The following is a 12,983-nucleotide window of genomic DNA, read 5'->3' as shown; positions in this document are numbered from 1 at the left end:
TGTCAGAAAAATCTTTATCCATGTTGACCTCTCTGCTGTAACCTCTGCTCCTTCTCTTACCCTACACATTCCTTAAGCCTCAGCTCAAGTACAGCTTCACAGACCCTCCTTTCATTATGTACTTGTCTCTTAGGCAGTCATTTATAAGTTTAGGTTGAACCTAATTTGTCCTGTGACTGCTAGTTGCCCCAGAGATTTCGGTTCATAGTAGTGTCTCCCAGGACAAAATGTTATCAGGTTCGTGACCCAGTTTGATCTACTTCCTGTTGAGCCAAACAGAGGCCCATCAATTCACTACATTTTGGTGAATTTAAAGACATATATTCACAAGCAAATAAGCACACAGATGACTAGAGGAATAGTAAAGATGTGTTGATCTGTGAATCTAAGTGCCCAAGCCAAGCAACAAATGGAAATCAACATAACTCCTTACATGGGAACTTAGTAGTGAGAAATATACCAGGCAGAGTAAATGCCCAGCACCCTCTGCAGCCTTAGCTAATTTCCATAGCCACTGCTAGTATTGTCTACCAATTTTTTTCTAATTGTATGTATTAATCTTCATCTTATCAACCAACTCTGATTACATGTGTGACTTCCTTGGAAATCTACCCCTGCTCTGAATGCCTGAACTGAATTTTCTTTTATTTTTCTTATGAGTCATGAGCAGCTATGACACATAGATGCTTGTCATTAAACTTTGTTTAATAAAATCATGTATTGTTTTCCAAGCAAGATTGTCCTTCTGCTGTCGTTAGTTCAGGTGCTTGTCAACTAATCCTGTTCCCTTGATCTCTGTATATCAGTTGAACACAGACTACACACCCAAGAGCCTGCAAACTACCACCACAACAGGATCTGAAGGTCAGAAGTTTGGGACTAGGTTAGACCGCTGCAGGGCAAATTTCTTATTCCCTTGAAAATAAAGGAAGGAAAGAATGGAGGGTGAGGAGCAAGAGAGGGTGAGAGATGGTGAAGAAGGGACGAATGGAGCAATGAAGAAAAAATATCACTCTCTTTTTCAGGAACTCCACTAACTAAGATCCCTTTAAAAACATAATATCAATTAATTTTATTCAACTAAATACTGGGGAGGCAGAAACAATATCCAAATATATCTCTACCAGATCATGTTGCAACACTCAGAAAGTTGACCTCATTTACGCTTTTTTTTTTTAGAAATAGAATAAGAAGTAGAAATAAAGATACAGGAATTAATCAGCTGAAAATGATGAATTAGACATTTGGCCACTGTTGTTGGGGAACGTTTCTCATACATGGTTAATGTGTCCTATAATCAAGGTTGACGCTCAGTATAAATTATGTGATTAAATAAATTAAGCATATAGTTTAAATAGGAATATATAATAGGAAATACAAAATAAATTAACCAGTGAGTATTTTATATAACAGGCAAAAGGGAATTTTAATATCAGTAGATTTTTACACATTATTTCGTAACACTTTGCATGGCAAAACCAGAAGAAAGTATTTGGGATATGAATTAGCACTTGTTAAATGTCTGCATCAATTTCATATTTGCACATAAAACTATTTTAAAATGAATAAATGAAATGAATAAATGAAAGCATCTCCAATACTGTTTAATGCTGTAGAGAATGTCCTGGACAGTGCATTGTAACATGAAGCGTAAAATCCCATTATGAAAGATCTCAATGGACAAGATGCCCTGTTTGGGGCCATACCAGAGCCAACTCGAGACTCCAAAGGCACAAACGAAAATTGTCTGGACATAATAGAGATCCAGCAGGAGGGCACTGTGCAACACAACATTAAAGGTTCAATTGCATCAGGAATGACTAATCAAAAAACATGTGTAAGAGCTAACTTACAGAAACACAGGAATCTACGAAACTGCACATATATCCCTAACAAGAAAGTCTCAAGGGATGCCGTATAGCCTACACATGATCATAAATAGATTTACAAAGGTACTTGATTGCTATAAAAAGTGAAAGATGTATTGTAAAAGTTGAACTTCTGAAGAGAATCTTTGAATTTTCATAAATTTCAATAAATGTCCAAATTTCAATACAGGGCCAGGAAGCAGCTCGGTCCATAAAGTATGCAAGAACGGCCTTGCGAGGATGAGGACCTGAACTCAAGTCAAGAGTCGTGTAAAATGCTGGGAATGGTAGCACACACTTGACTATGTGGAGAGAGGGGGGGGGGGAAGAGGAAGTGGCAGGGGGAGTGGGAGAGGGAGAGGGAGAGGGAGTGGCAGGGGGAGTGGGAGAGGGAGAGGGAGAGGGAGAGGGACAGGGACAGGGACAGGGACAGGGACAGGGACAGGGACAGGGACAGGGACAGGGACAGGGACAGGGACAGGGAGAGAAGTGGGAGTGTTCCTGGGGCTCGCTGCCCTCTTGGCAAGTTCTTGGCTCTGTCACAAGAAACAAGGTAGACAATTCTTAAGGTCAATATGCAAGATAGCTCTGTGGCAAATGTGTACACACACACTCACACATAGTCATGCAAACTCACACACACAAACATTCATATACTCACATATAATCACACAATCACAAACCCATACACACACACTCATACACACTCACTCCCATGCACACACACATTCATACATATACAATCGCATACACACTTACATATATATACACTCATCCACACTCTTACAAACACACACAAACACACTCACATACACACACACACAAATATTCTCACACTAACACACACAGAAACCACACATACTCATACACACAATTCCAATGGAAATATTTTCTTGTATTAATAATTGGTAAATATAGGTGGAGAACCAAAGTTGTTTAAAGATAAGAATAGCATTAAACAAATTCTAAAAGATTAAAATATGTGATTAGCCTGGAGAAATTAAATTGGTAAACAATGTTATAGTAGGAATAAATGAATTTGCCAATTAAAATTACAGGTAGTATTGATTCAAGTATAATATAAGAACACCAGATGGGGAAAATGAAAGACATTGACACAGATTGGGAATAGTTATTAAGAATATTAAGAATATTCAGAATACTGAATGTGTTTTGTATAAAAAAAGAGGTAAAATAATACAAATTTAGTTCTTGAAATACTTGTGAAAACATTATAAAAAGTATAGACCTACAGACATATGAAATGCCATAATCAAAGCTTTGAAGCATTATTCTTTTTGCTATTATTTATGTTGCCTAGGTTTTCCATGAGTTAAGAATCCCTATTTGTATAATAACAGAAATATTACCTACTGCATTTTAGCTTATTGACTCCCAGGCTGGCCAAAGATATTAAGGTTTAGAAATGGACAGTCTGACTCCAGAGTCTTTTCTTGGATGTAACACTACATTAATTCCCAGATTGAATACACAAATAATAAAGTGAAAACTTGCATAGAGAAACTGTATAGCAGTACAATAATATATCTATGGAACGTGTGTTTTCACAGAATAGAATGCTAAAGAACAAGTTATCTATCTACCATCTATCTATCAATCTATGTGTCTATCACCTATTTACCTATCATTTACCATCTACCTATTCCTCTACCTATCTATCTACTGTCTACCTATCTCTCTATCTTTCTAACTCTCCAACTTTAAAAGAAAAACAAGTCAAAATTAGCAAGAAACATAAGCCTGTAGTTTAGACCATTGGTAATAGAAATAAAATGTCAAGACTGAATACCAAGGCCATATACAGACACTTATGTGATGTAAATTTAAATAAGATGGAATTATTCGCCAAAATCACCAAAAGATACTAAAACCTGATGATAAACATTTCTGGGAATATGGGTAAATGTATACTTCTATATACAACTTTTAAATTTTTTATGTAAAACATTATTTTAAAGAAAATGCAACTAGCTAAAATTTCATGTCCCTAGTCTTCAGCTAGCTAAGGCTAAGTGTCTAAGCGAGTCAAATTGAATAAATGTACACCTCCATGGGTGCCTAAGGCAGTCTTTGTCATCTAATGGTTAAGGGAGTACCAAGTGGTTCCAAACATCACATAAATCAGGGTGCATTCAGCTATGGCCATCTGAATCTTTGATTTTTGAAATTAGGATGTTGGAGTACATGAGATACTTTTTCTATGACCAAATGCCCAAAATAAATCACCTTAGAGGAAGAAGGGTTTCCTTCTGTTCACGGTTTCATCAGGGAGAACACATGTTGTCTGTGGTTCTAGCCTTCATCTAGGAATTTGTTCTTGGTTGCTGTTGCAAAAGATAGGAAACTGACCCAGATTAGAATTAGAACTAAAGCCAGGTTGCAAGCCTTAAGCTATCCTCAGTGACCTACCTCCACAAACCAGTCTTCACCTATGAAAGGTTCCACAACATCCTAAACCGTTCCACTATCTGCAGAACAAATGTTCAAACACTCAAGTCCATGAAGGTCATTTAAATCGAAACACTCCATCCCCACCTCCCATAGGCTCATAGTCCAAAAATAAGTTTTGCTATTTTGTGAGTTCTTTTGCCTTCCACCCTCACCACCCTTCTTTTTCCACCGTTCCTATCCCCCTAACACTGGTTAAGAGAAAAAAAAATAAAGAGGAAAATAGTCAACAATATCATTAAAGTAATTCCTGCTGATTAGGGACATCTAGTTCCTGCACTTTGATATTCACTGTCAATATATATAATTTATTTTTATTGTCCCTTTCCACTCTGTTACTTGAAAAAGCACAAGAAACCACAACCAACAGCAACCAACCACCAACCGCCCAACCAGTCCCTTCAATCGGGGCTCCAGGATTTACATACTCTCTGAAGAATTCCCAGAATTCCAAACTTCACAAGCTCCCAGAAACAATGTGCAGCTGTCAAAACCAGCACGAGGCAAATCATAGTCAGCTGCTGTGGATACTCTGAAGCAGGCCCATATCACACACCTGGAGTTAAAATGAAAATATATTCTTGTAATATTGCTGTGTTTGTAAAGACACCAAAATTCTCACTACATATTTCCATCCAATGTCAAAAGTTCTCATTCTTTTCTAATTCCAACACTTAATACATCTAAAATCTAAAGTGTCTTCTAGGAGTCAAAATCATTTCTTAATTATGAGCCACTAGAACATTTTTCTAATTGCATAGATCAGTAAACCATGTTATACACCAGACTCTCTTACTTCAAAAAGAGTTTAAATGGGGGCATATTATGGAAAGATTGATCAAAAATAGAAGTGATGGAAACTGTCAGTGAGGAACCTGTCAAATTCTGTCCGTCCATATCTAACATTTGGAAATCTTAATGGCATCCTCTGGCCAAAGGACCTAGCACTCTTACTTTGGAATATATGACCACTTCTTGACCAGTCTGCACTCAAGTCCCATAGTTTTATTGTATGAATACTTCATGTGTCGTGCATATCCATTTCCTGATGTCTGCAATACAACTTAGGCTCCACCATCATAGCTCCATGTGATGGCTCTCAGGTCCTCCTTGTGGGAAATTGAGTCCTGACAACCATTGCCTGGCCTCATCGTTCTGAGACTAGCTATGCCCACTCAGAGTCCAGGCCATGTCCACTCTGAGTCAACCCCTCCCCCTTCCTAGTCTAAGCAGTGAGCATAAGCCTTCAGGATCTTCTCCCTTTTGCAGCTAACCTCCCCACAAAATAGCACCTTATATACAAGGTTGACAATTTATACTCTGATATTAAGGTATAGTGGCCTTATTCTACCAAAGCCACAGAAGCGTTTTGTGCCCTTGCCCCTGAATTTGAAATGCTTTCCTAGATGGACTTTTGGGGTCAGAGAACCCCTCAGCAATATTCTTAATAAGTTTTAAAGGGGGGAGTGTTGTTCTTATTTTCGTAAGCTTGAATTTTTACAAGCTTTTTATAGGTGGAGGCTTTTTTCATCAAGTCACTTTTTAGAAAATGAGGTTTTCCTTTAAGAGTGCCAACCTCTTTGGAAATCATAGCTACTTAGTGTATTCCCAGTCAATCTGCAAATTGTAGACACATTGTGGCTTGCTTTAATTTTTGTTTTGTTTTGTTTTGTTTTATATTTAACTTGCTAAGCTACACTCTGCCTCTCATCCTTCTTAGAATTTCCCTCCAAATATCAAGGTTAAGAAACCTATTGACACACTATTGATGAATTAATAATAATTATAGTAATAATTATAATAATAACAACAATAATAATAATGGTAAACATTTATCATTAGATTTCCTAGGTCCATTCAGCTTTAGGGTTAGAATTTATAGAATATTGAAAGAAAGTCAAAACCAATGTTACACAAACTCCTTCGAAAGGAAACAGAAGGTGATATTTCTCAACTCTTTCATGAAGTTAGTGTTGGCTCACAATGAAAGTCAAGTAGGAAAAATGCAACTGTGGATCGATACTCTTATAGATACAGCAGTATATCAATAACATGATCAATATCCCTATAAATCCTGATGGGAAATGTTTCCTAGCATACCAGAAAGTGGAATATGTTAACATGTTACAATAGTAATAAACCATTGCATATCCAAAGAGTGCAAGGATAGCTCGAAATATGAAAATCACGTGATAAAATACACCCTATTATTGTGATAGAGCATGAGACTAGTGAAAGCTGGGAAAGGTTCTGACAAAACTGGATGATGCTCTTTGTAAAAAAAAATCAAGAAATAGAATCAGATTTAAAACATGGTAAAGAGAAAATAAGAATGTGTATCCACTATTATAGAAAATGGTGAAAAATGGAACATTCTTATTGCCATCGGGAGGAACAAAAAAGATGACTTAAAAGTTCGCTTTAATTTTACATAATCCTGGAAGTTCTAGCCTAGACAACCAGGCAATAAAAACAAACAAAAGACCTTTACATTTAGAAAAGGAAAGATACATTTCTTTTCCCACAGAAGCTATAATACTAAGTAGCACAAGCCACATAATTGGAAACACTATGATTAGGACTACAAAATGAACTTAGGTAAGTGGGGGACACAGGACCCAACACCAGGAAGAATCAATCAGTTGCTTGCTGTGCAGCTGCCAGATTAGGAGGATTATAGGAATCCATCACCAGCTTTCTCTGTCTGTTGGTTTTTATAAACTGACAATGGACAACTTGGTTAGACTACTAAGAGATCAACTTTATGTGCATATCCTAAAAAGAGAAAATAATTGAATGTTAGATTTACCACAGAGGCAAAAGACTTTAGCCCAAAATTAAAAAATTTCAACACAATAACCAAATTCAAAAATGAATGAAAAGCCACTCCCCCCGTATATATAGAAACTGTATTTTAGATGTCAATCTCCCAGACATTTGCAGATTCAGTGTGATCAGTATCAGAAGCAAAATTGTTTGTTTATTAAAATGGAAAACACGTTCTCAGGATCAGGGAGATGGATCAGGAGGGAAAGGCACTTATTAGTAAAACTGATGAGAAAAGTAGAGAACTGACTCCTGAAAGTTGTATGCTGATAGTCCCACTTGCTAAGTCACACAAACAGGCACACAGACACACACACACACACGCACACAGACACACACACACACGCACACAGACACACACACCAAATAATAATGAAATATACATTTGAAAAAAACATCATCAGGATTTAACAATACATACATACATATATACATACATACATATATACATACACATATGCATACGTACATACATGCAAATTAAATCACAAATGGGACAAATTGGGAGGAAGGAGGGGACAGTAGAGGTGAGCAAACAGAATGGGGAAATTAGTTGGATAGGAAATAACTCAGCAATTCATAATCATTCACAAATCATTCATTCATAACTCATTCATTCATACGTATTCATGAAAATGATGTAACAAAACCCATTGTTTTATCTGTCAATTAAAAAATTAATGAATGATTAAATTAAAGTTAAGAATAAAGAAGGTCCACTCTAAAGCTTCGGGGGAATATCAACAGGCTTCAGATACTCCAAATAATGTCAAAGCAGGGTGATTAACAAGTTCCTAAGGTCAAAATATACCAAAGGCCATGGTAATCAATATTGTATGGCACTGGCATAAGCAAGCACAGAAAGAGAACAGGAAAAGCTGGGATGTTGGGGATTGATGGTTGGAGAGAAGAGACGATCCTTTTCTTCAGTAGGGTACCCACTGCAGAGTCCCTAGGACACTAAGAGATAGTTCAGACCCATAGTCATGCAGACAATGCCAGTAACTCCCAAAAGGACTCAGAACAACAACAACAACAACAACAACAACAACAACAACAACAGCAACAACAACAGGAACAACAACAACAATAACGACAACAACAACAGAACGCGAGGAAGAAACTTGTAGGAAAAAAGAGAGGGAGCAATCAATCCTGGAGATAGGGGAAGATGGTGGGCATGGGCAGGGTATGAAGTCTGATCATTCTCTGCTCTGTGGTGTGTAAATGTATGGCTATAACTTCCTTATTTATGGAATTCTTCATTTAATATTTTCTGATACAGATGGCTACAGAAAGTTAAATTTTGAGTTCTGGAGGAATATAGTAGCCAAACAGCATTTTTATTTTAGGGCAAGACTGCCTAAGAGAGTGACTATCACAGTCTAGTGTTGTTTTTTTGACAGATATACATACAATCTGCATCTATTACATAAACATAGCACAAAAAGACGGAAAGGAAAGCAAGGCTATATTACAATAGACTTACTTTATTCAAAACAGGGAATTGTCAATATTAACCTGAAGTCCACTTTTGGAGTAAGAAAGAGATATTATACTACTAAGAGCAGCCATTAAGAAATGAAGATTTTGAAATAGATAAGAAGATACATTTAAAGCTACATTTAAATGTTTGTTAAACATGAAACAGGGTGAAAAAAGAGAAGCAGAAGAACAGAGACAGAGAGACAGAAACAGACAGACAGAGACACACAGAGATACACCCAGAGAGACAAAGAGAGAGACAGAGACAGAGACACACAGAGATAGACAGAGAGAAGTGATAAGTAGGAACCAAACAGCAGAATATATCTAATCATGTACACATACTATTTTATAAGTAAGCAGGATAGCACTGATCAAAAGGCAAATTGTAACTAGGGACATGGTAAAATAGGAGCATGTGCTGTACACACGACACACACTAGCTTCCTCTCAATATGATAAGCTATCCTCTGGAGAGCATTTCCCCTAATAGCTCATGGACTCTGAATTATTTGTCACCCATTCCTTTTACTATGGACATGTAGCCTGTACTCAGGGTCTCTCATGAAGAAGCACACGCCATGACTGTACTGCCGTGTCATGCCGTCATAGTAAACATGCTATGCTTACTATGGAATCACAAGCCAAAATAAACACATTCTTCCCCAGTTTGCTTTTTAAATGGAAATTTAACTAATAAAATCACCAACTTTTTTCTTAAATGATATACCCTCTTATCGATATTTTACATGTTTTATGTGCCTATTACATCTTAGAAAGTTAATCTTTGTTCCCATTTTTCATTATAGTAACCTCATTAAATTTTCTCATCTGTATTATTGTTTTTTTTTTCAGAACACCATCTACTGTTCGAATATACATTTTACTTGTGGCATGAAAATTATCATTTTCTTTTTTTCTTCCTTTCTTCCTTCCTTCCTTTCTTTCTTTCTTTCTTTCTTTCTTTCTTTCTTCCTTTCTTTCTTTCATGATTTGCTACTTATAGTTCTTTTTAAGTTTCCTTGTGTGTGAGTTCTTATTACAGAGGCATTGCATATCTTTTAAAAACTTTCCTTAAGAGTAGCAGTCGTTTTCTTACAGCCTCAAATGTTGACTTAGTTTGATCTGCAATTGTTCTGCCCTTTTACATAAGCGTTGATTTTGCAGTGTTCAGGAGGAAACTTTATTGTGGAATAATTTTAGATTTGCAGAGAAATTACAAAATAGTAGTCCCCTCCAATGCTGCATTCTGAAGTAATTAATATCATATATTAGCATCATGCATTTTTAATAATTAACGAAGTGATGTTTAGACATTTTTATTCACAAAAACTCCATACTTAATTCAAATTTTGTTAGTGTGTAGCTTAAAGTCATTTCTCTGCTGCAGGATCTTCTCCAGTTCTCACTATCATTTCGAGCTGTCAGAGACCCATGTGCTTGTCTTAACTGTGACAATTTTGCAAACTTTCCTTGTTTTGTGCGATAGAATTATATTAATGTGTGGGGATACACAGAACCTAGACGTTACAATTGTTAGACCTTTCCAGTGCAATACTGAGGATGACTGAGAGTACTCACAGGATTCTGTCGCCATCAGCCCTGTTATTCCCTAAGCCTCCCTCTCATCACGGACCAGAGCGGTTCATCTATGGAGCAAAGCTTCCTACTTCCACCTCAGTCAAACTCTGTCAGTGACCGCCGTGCTTTGTGTATTAGTTGAGTTTTCTGTTACTGTGATTAAACTCCATTAGGAGGAGTAATTTATTGGGAATTTTGGTTGAGGAAGAAAACAGTGTTCGTCGTAGCAGGGAAGGTGTGAGAGCAAGGGCGGGGACAGGGAGATCACATCTCAGTCATGTTTGGAAGGATAGGGAGTGAACGGGTTGTGGACCAAGGCTATGAACTCCCAAAGTGATGCACTGCTATGAGTCCCCACTTCCTCCAGCAAGGCTCCATATCCTAAAGGAGCCAAGCCTTCCCAAATGGTGCCACCGGCTGGTACCGGTGAGGTCTTTGTCTATAACTTTAAGATATTTCATCCAAGGCAGCAGTTCTCAACTTTCCTAATGTTTTGACCCTTTAATACAGTTCTACATGTTACGATGACCTCCAACCCTAAAAATTATTTTGTTGCTATTTCATAACTGTAATTTTGCTTCTGTTACAAATTGTAATGTAAATATCTGATATGCCAGGCATCTGATAGCGACCCCCAAATAGGGTCGTGACCCACAGGTTGAGAACAACTGCTCTAAGGAGACCGTCCTTTGTGTTTGTCTTGTTTTGCTGAGGACAGCGCTCGCAAGTTCATTCATGTTTCATAATTATTCATTTCTAAGTACAAATAGCATTCCATTATACATCTATATTATGATGGATGTATGTATGCACACACACACACACACACACACACACACACACACACACACACACGTATAATCTCCCCACCTGCTAACTCGTCTACTGATGCATAGTAGAATGCATTTTGCCTAATGGTAGTTATGTAGGACACCATTATAGGCACTGTTGTACAAATATTTAAAACCCCTTCTTCAGTACCTTGGCTAATGCACACCTAGAAATGGAATCTCGGTTGCCTGGCAATCTGTGTCCTGTCTTAGATGAACTGTCTTTTTTCCTCAACTGTATATTTTCCTCCAGCAGTGCACAGGGGCTCCGACTTCTCTGCATAATGACCAAAGCTAGCGGCCTTCTGTGTTTTGGATAGTACCTGTTCTGATGGCTATGAAGAAGGGCTCGGCAGTTTCAGTTGTTCCGTAATGATTAGAGGCGTTGAGTACCTTTTCATCGATTTACATGTAATTGTCATATCTTGTTTGAATAAAATATCATTACAGTTTTCAGTCATTTTTCCAAGAATATAAAACAATTTAAAGTAACAGATTCTGTTCTAGCTACTGAGCTAGCAAGACTGTCTCTAAAGATTTAGTAGTATTTTTAAATGGATGGAAAACAATCAGATGCTTCAAAAGTAGATGCCAACGTATATAGAACGGAATGGCAGATTTATCATCCAATGAAAAAGAGTCATAGTATCTGCTCAAAGCTATTTAAAAGACACATATACACACCTGTATACATATACACATACACACACCTGTACACACACCCATACACATGCATACAGATATATACACACACACCTGTAAATACATGCATACACACGCATACACACAACCATACACACCTGTACACACACATAGGCCTATACACACACACACACACACACACACACCTATATACACACAGAGAGGGAGAAGGACAAAAAGACAGACAGACAGAAAGATAGATAGATAGATAGATAGATAGATAGATAGATAGACAGACAGACAGATAGATCCAGATTAGATCTCTTGATAAGGATCAAGATTTTGAGAGCAGTTAAGTAATAAAAGGCATCGATACGATGAGACACATGATGAGGGAGCACTTTCCTCTGTACTAAGAGGCTGTTCTACATCAGCCTCTTGTACTGTGGGATTGCCCAGCTCTTCATCTCACTGGTCACCAACCTAAAGAAGCATGGGAGGCAGTGTGCCCTCTTAAGCTCATCACTCTTGGATCACGTTGCCTCTCCTGGGACTTTGAAATGTGTAGCGATACCAGGAGATCCTTCCTCAAGCACTGGAGATGACCTCACAGGTACAGGACATGTAGATCATATGTTTTTCTCTTTGTTTCTCTAATCTCCAACCAGTACTTATGATTAAGTTGGTCATTAACAAATGTTTGCTGAAAAAAATGTAGTCCTCTTATTTTTAAACAGGTAAGCTAATAACTTATTGTACGGTATATAGCATTTTTTAGTAAGTAATTTGTGCCTTAGGTTGTATTTATTTACATATTATCTTGTATACATATATTGAAAGTCATTATGGTTTACATGAAAATATTTGTGTGTAGAGGTATAAATATGCTTATAGTACATTCACACATTTTTACATCCCACCAATTTCTAAACACATAAATACACACACATGCAGACAGGAATATTGCCGCTTTAAAATAAGGAAGATCTCCTCCAGTAGCACAGTACTTTACAATAGAGAAAGAACACAGAATCTCTTCCATCTCCAGAAACCTGTCCTAGAAAGAAACCCAAAGACTCGAAAAGGCCACAAGATTTTGGCTCAAATGTTTCTAATAAGTTTTCAGAGTGGTAAGTTTAAACACTGGGCACAATTCAGCCTATTTAACCTTCCTATTATCTTAGGGACATTTGATTATAAGATTCATCATGGGTTTTTTTTTCTTTCAAAAATCCCAAAGTCCAAAGAAAACGAATATAATGTTTTATTTAGTATAGTGCCT

At 37.2% G+C, this 12,983-nt stretch overlaps 1 long non-coding RNA gene across 4 annotated transcripts in view; it reads right to left on the bottom strand.

Annotated features, from left to right (window-relative positions):
* LOC108352025 (uncharacterized) overlaps positions 1 to 12,983 on the bottom strand; it is a 73,423-nt gene that overhangs the window by 35,208 nt on the left and 25,232 nt on the right. Inside the window, exons 3-6 of one of the 4 annotated variants that reach the window (XR_005489120.2) lie at positions 4,766 to 4,893; positions 4,299 to 4,357; positions 4,116 to 4,213; positions 1,401 to 2,404 (exon numbers count right to left, since the gene is read on the bottom strand). This is a non-coding gene — a long non-coding RNA (uncharacterized LOC108352025). Of the gene's footprint in view, positions 1 to 1,400; positions 2,405 to 4,115; positions 4,214 to 4,298; positions 4,358 to 4,765; positions 4,894 to 12,983 lie in introns of those variants that run through there. The other 3 variants (XR_005489119.2, XR_005489122.2, XR_005489121.2) reach the window with 3 other exon arrangements.

Source organism: Rattus norvegicus, chromosome 9, assembly GCF_036323735.1.
Source record: "Rattus norvegicus strain BN/NHsdMcwi chromosome 9, GRCr8, whole genome shotgun sequence".
NCBI classification, from domain to species: domain Eukaryota; kingdom Metazoa; phylum Chordata; class Mammalia; order Rodentia; family Muridae; genus Rattus; species Rattus norvegicus.
Note: the sequence above shows the minus strand (reverse complement) of the source record. Positions and strands in the feature narration are given on the sequence as shown.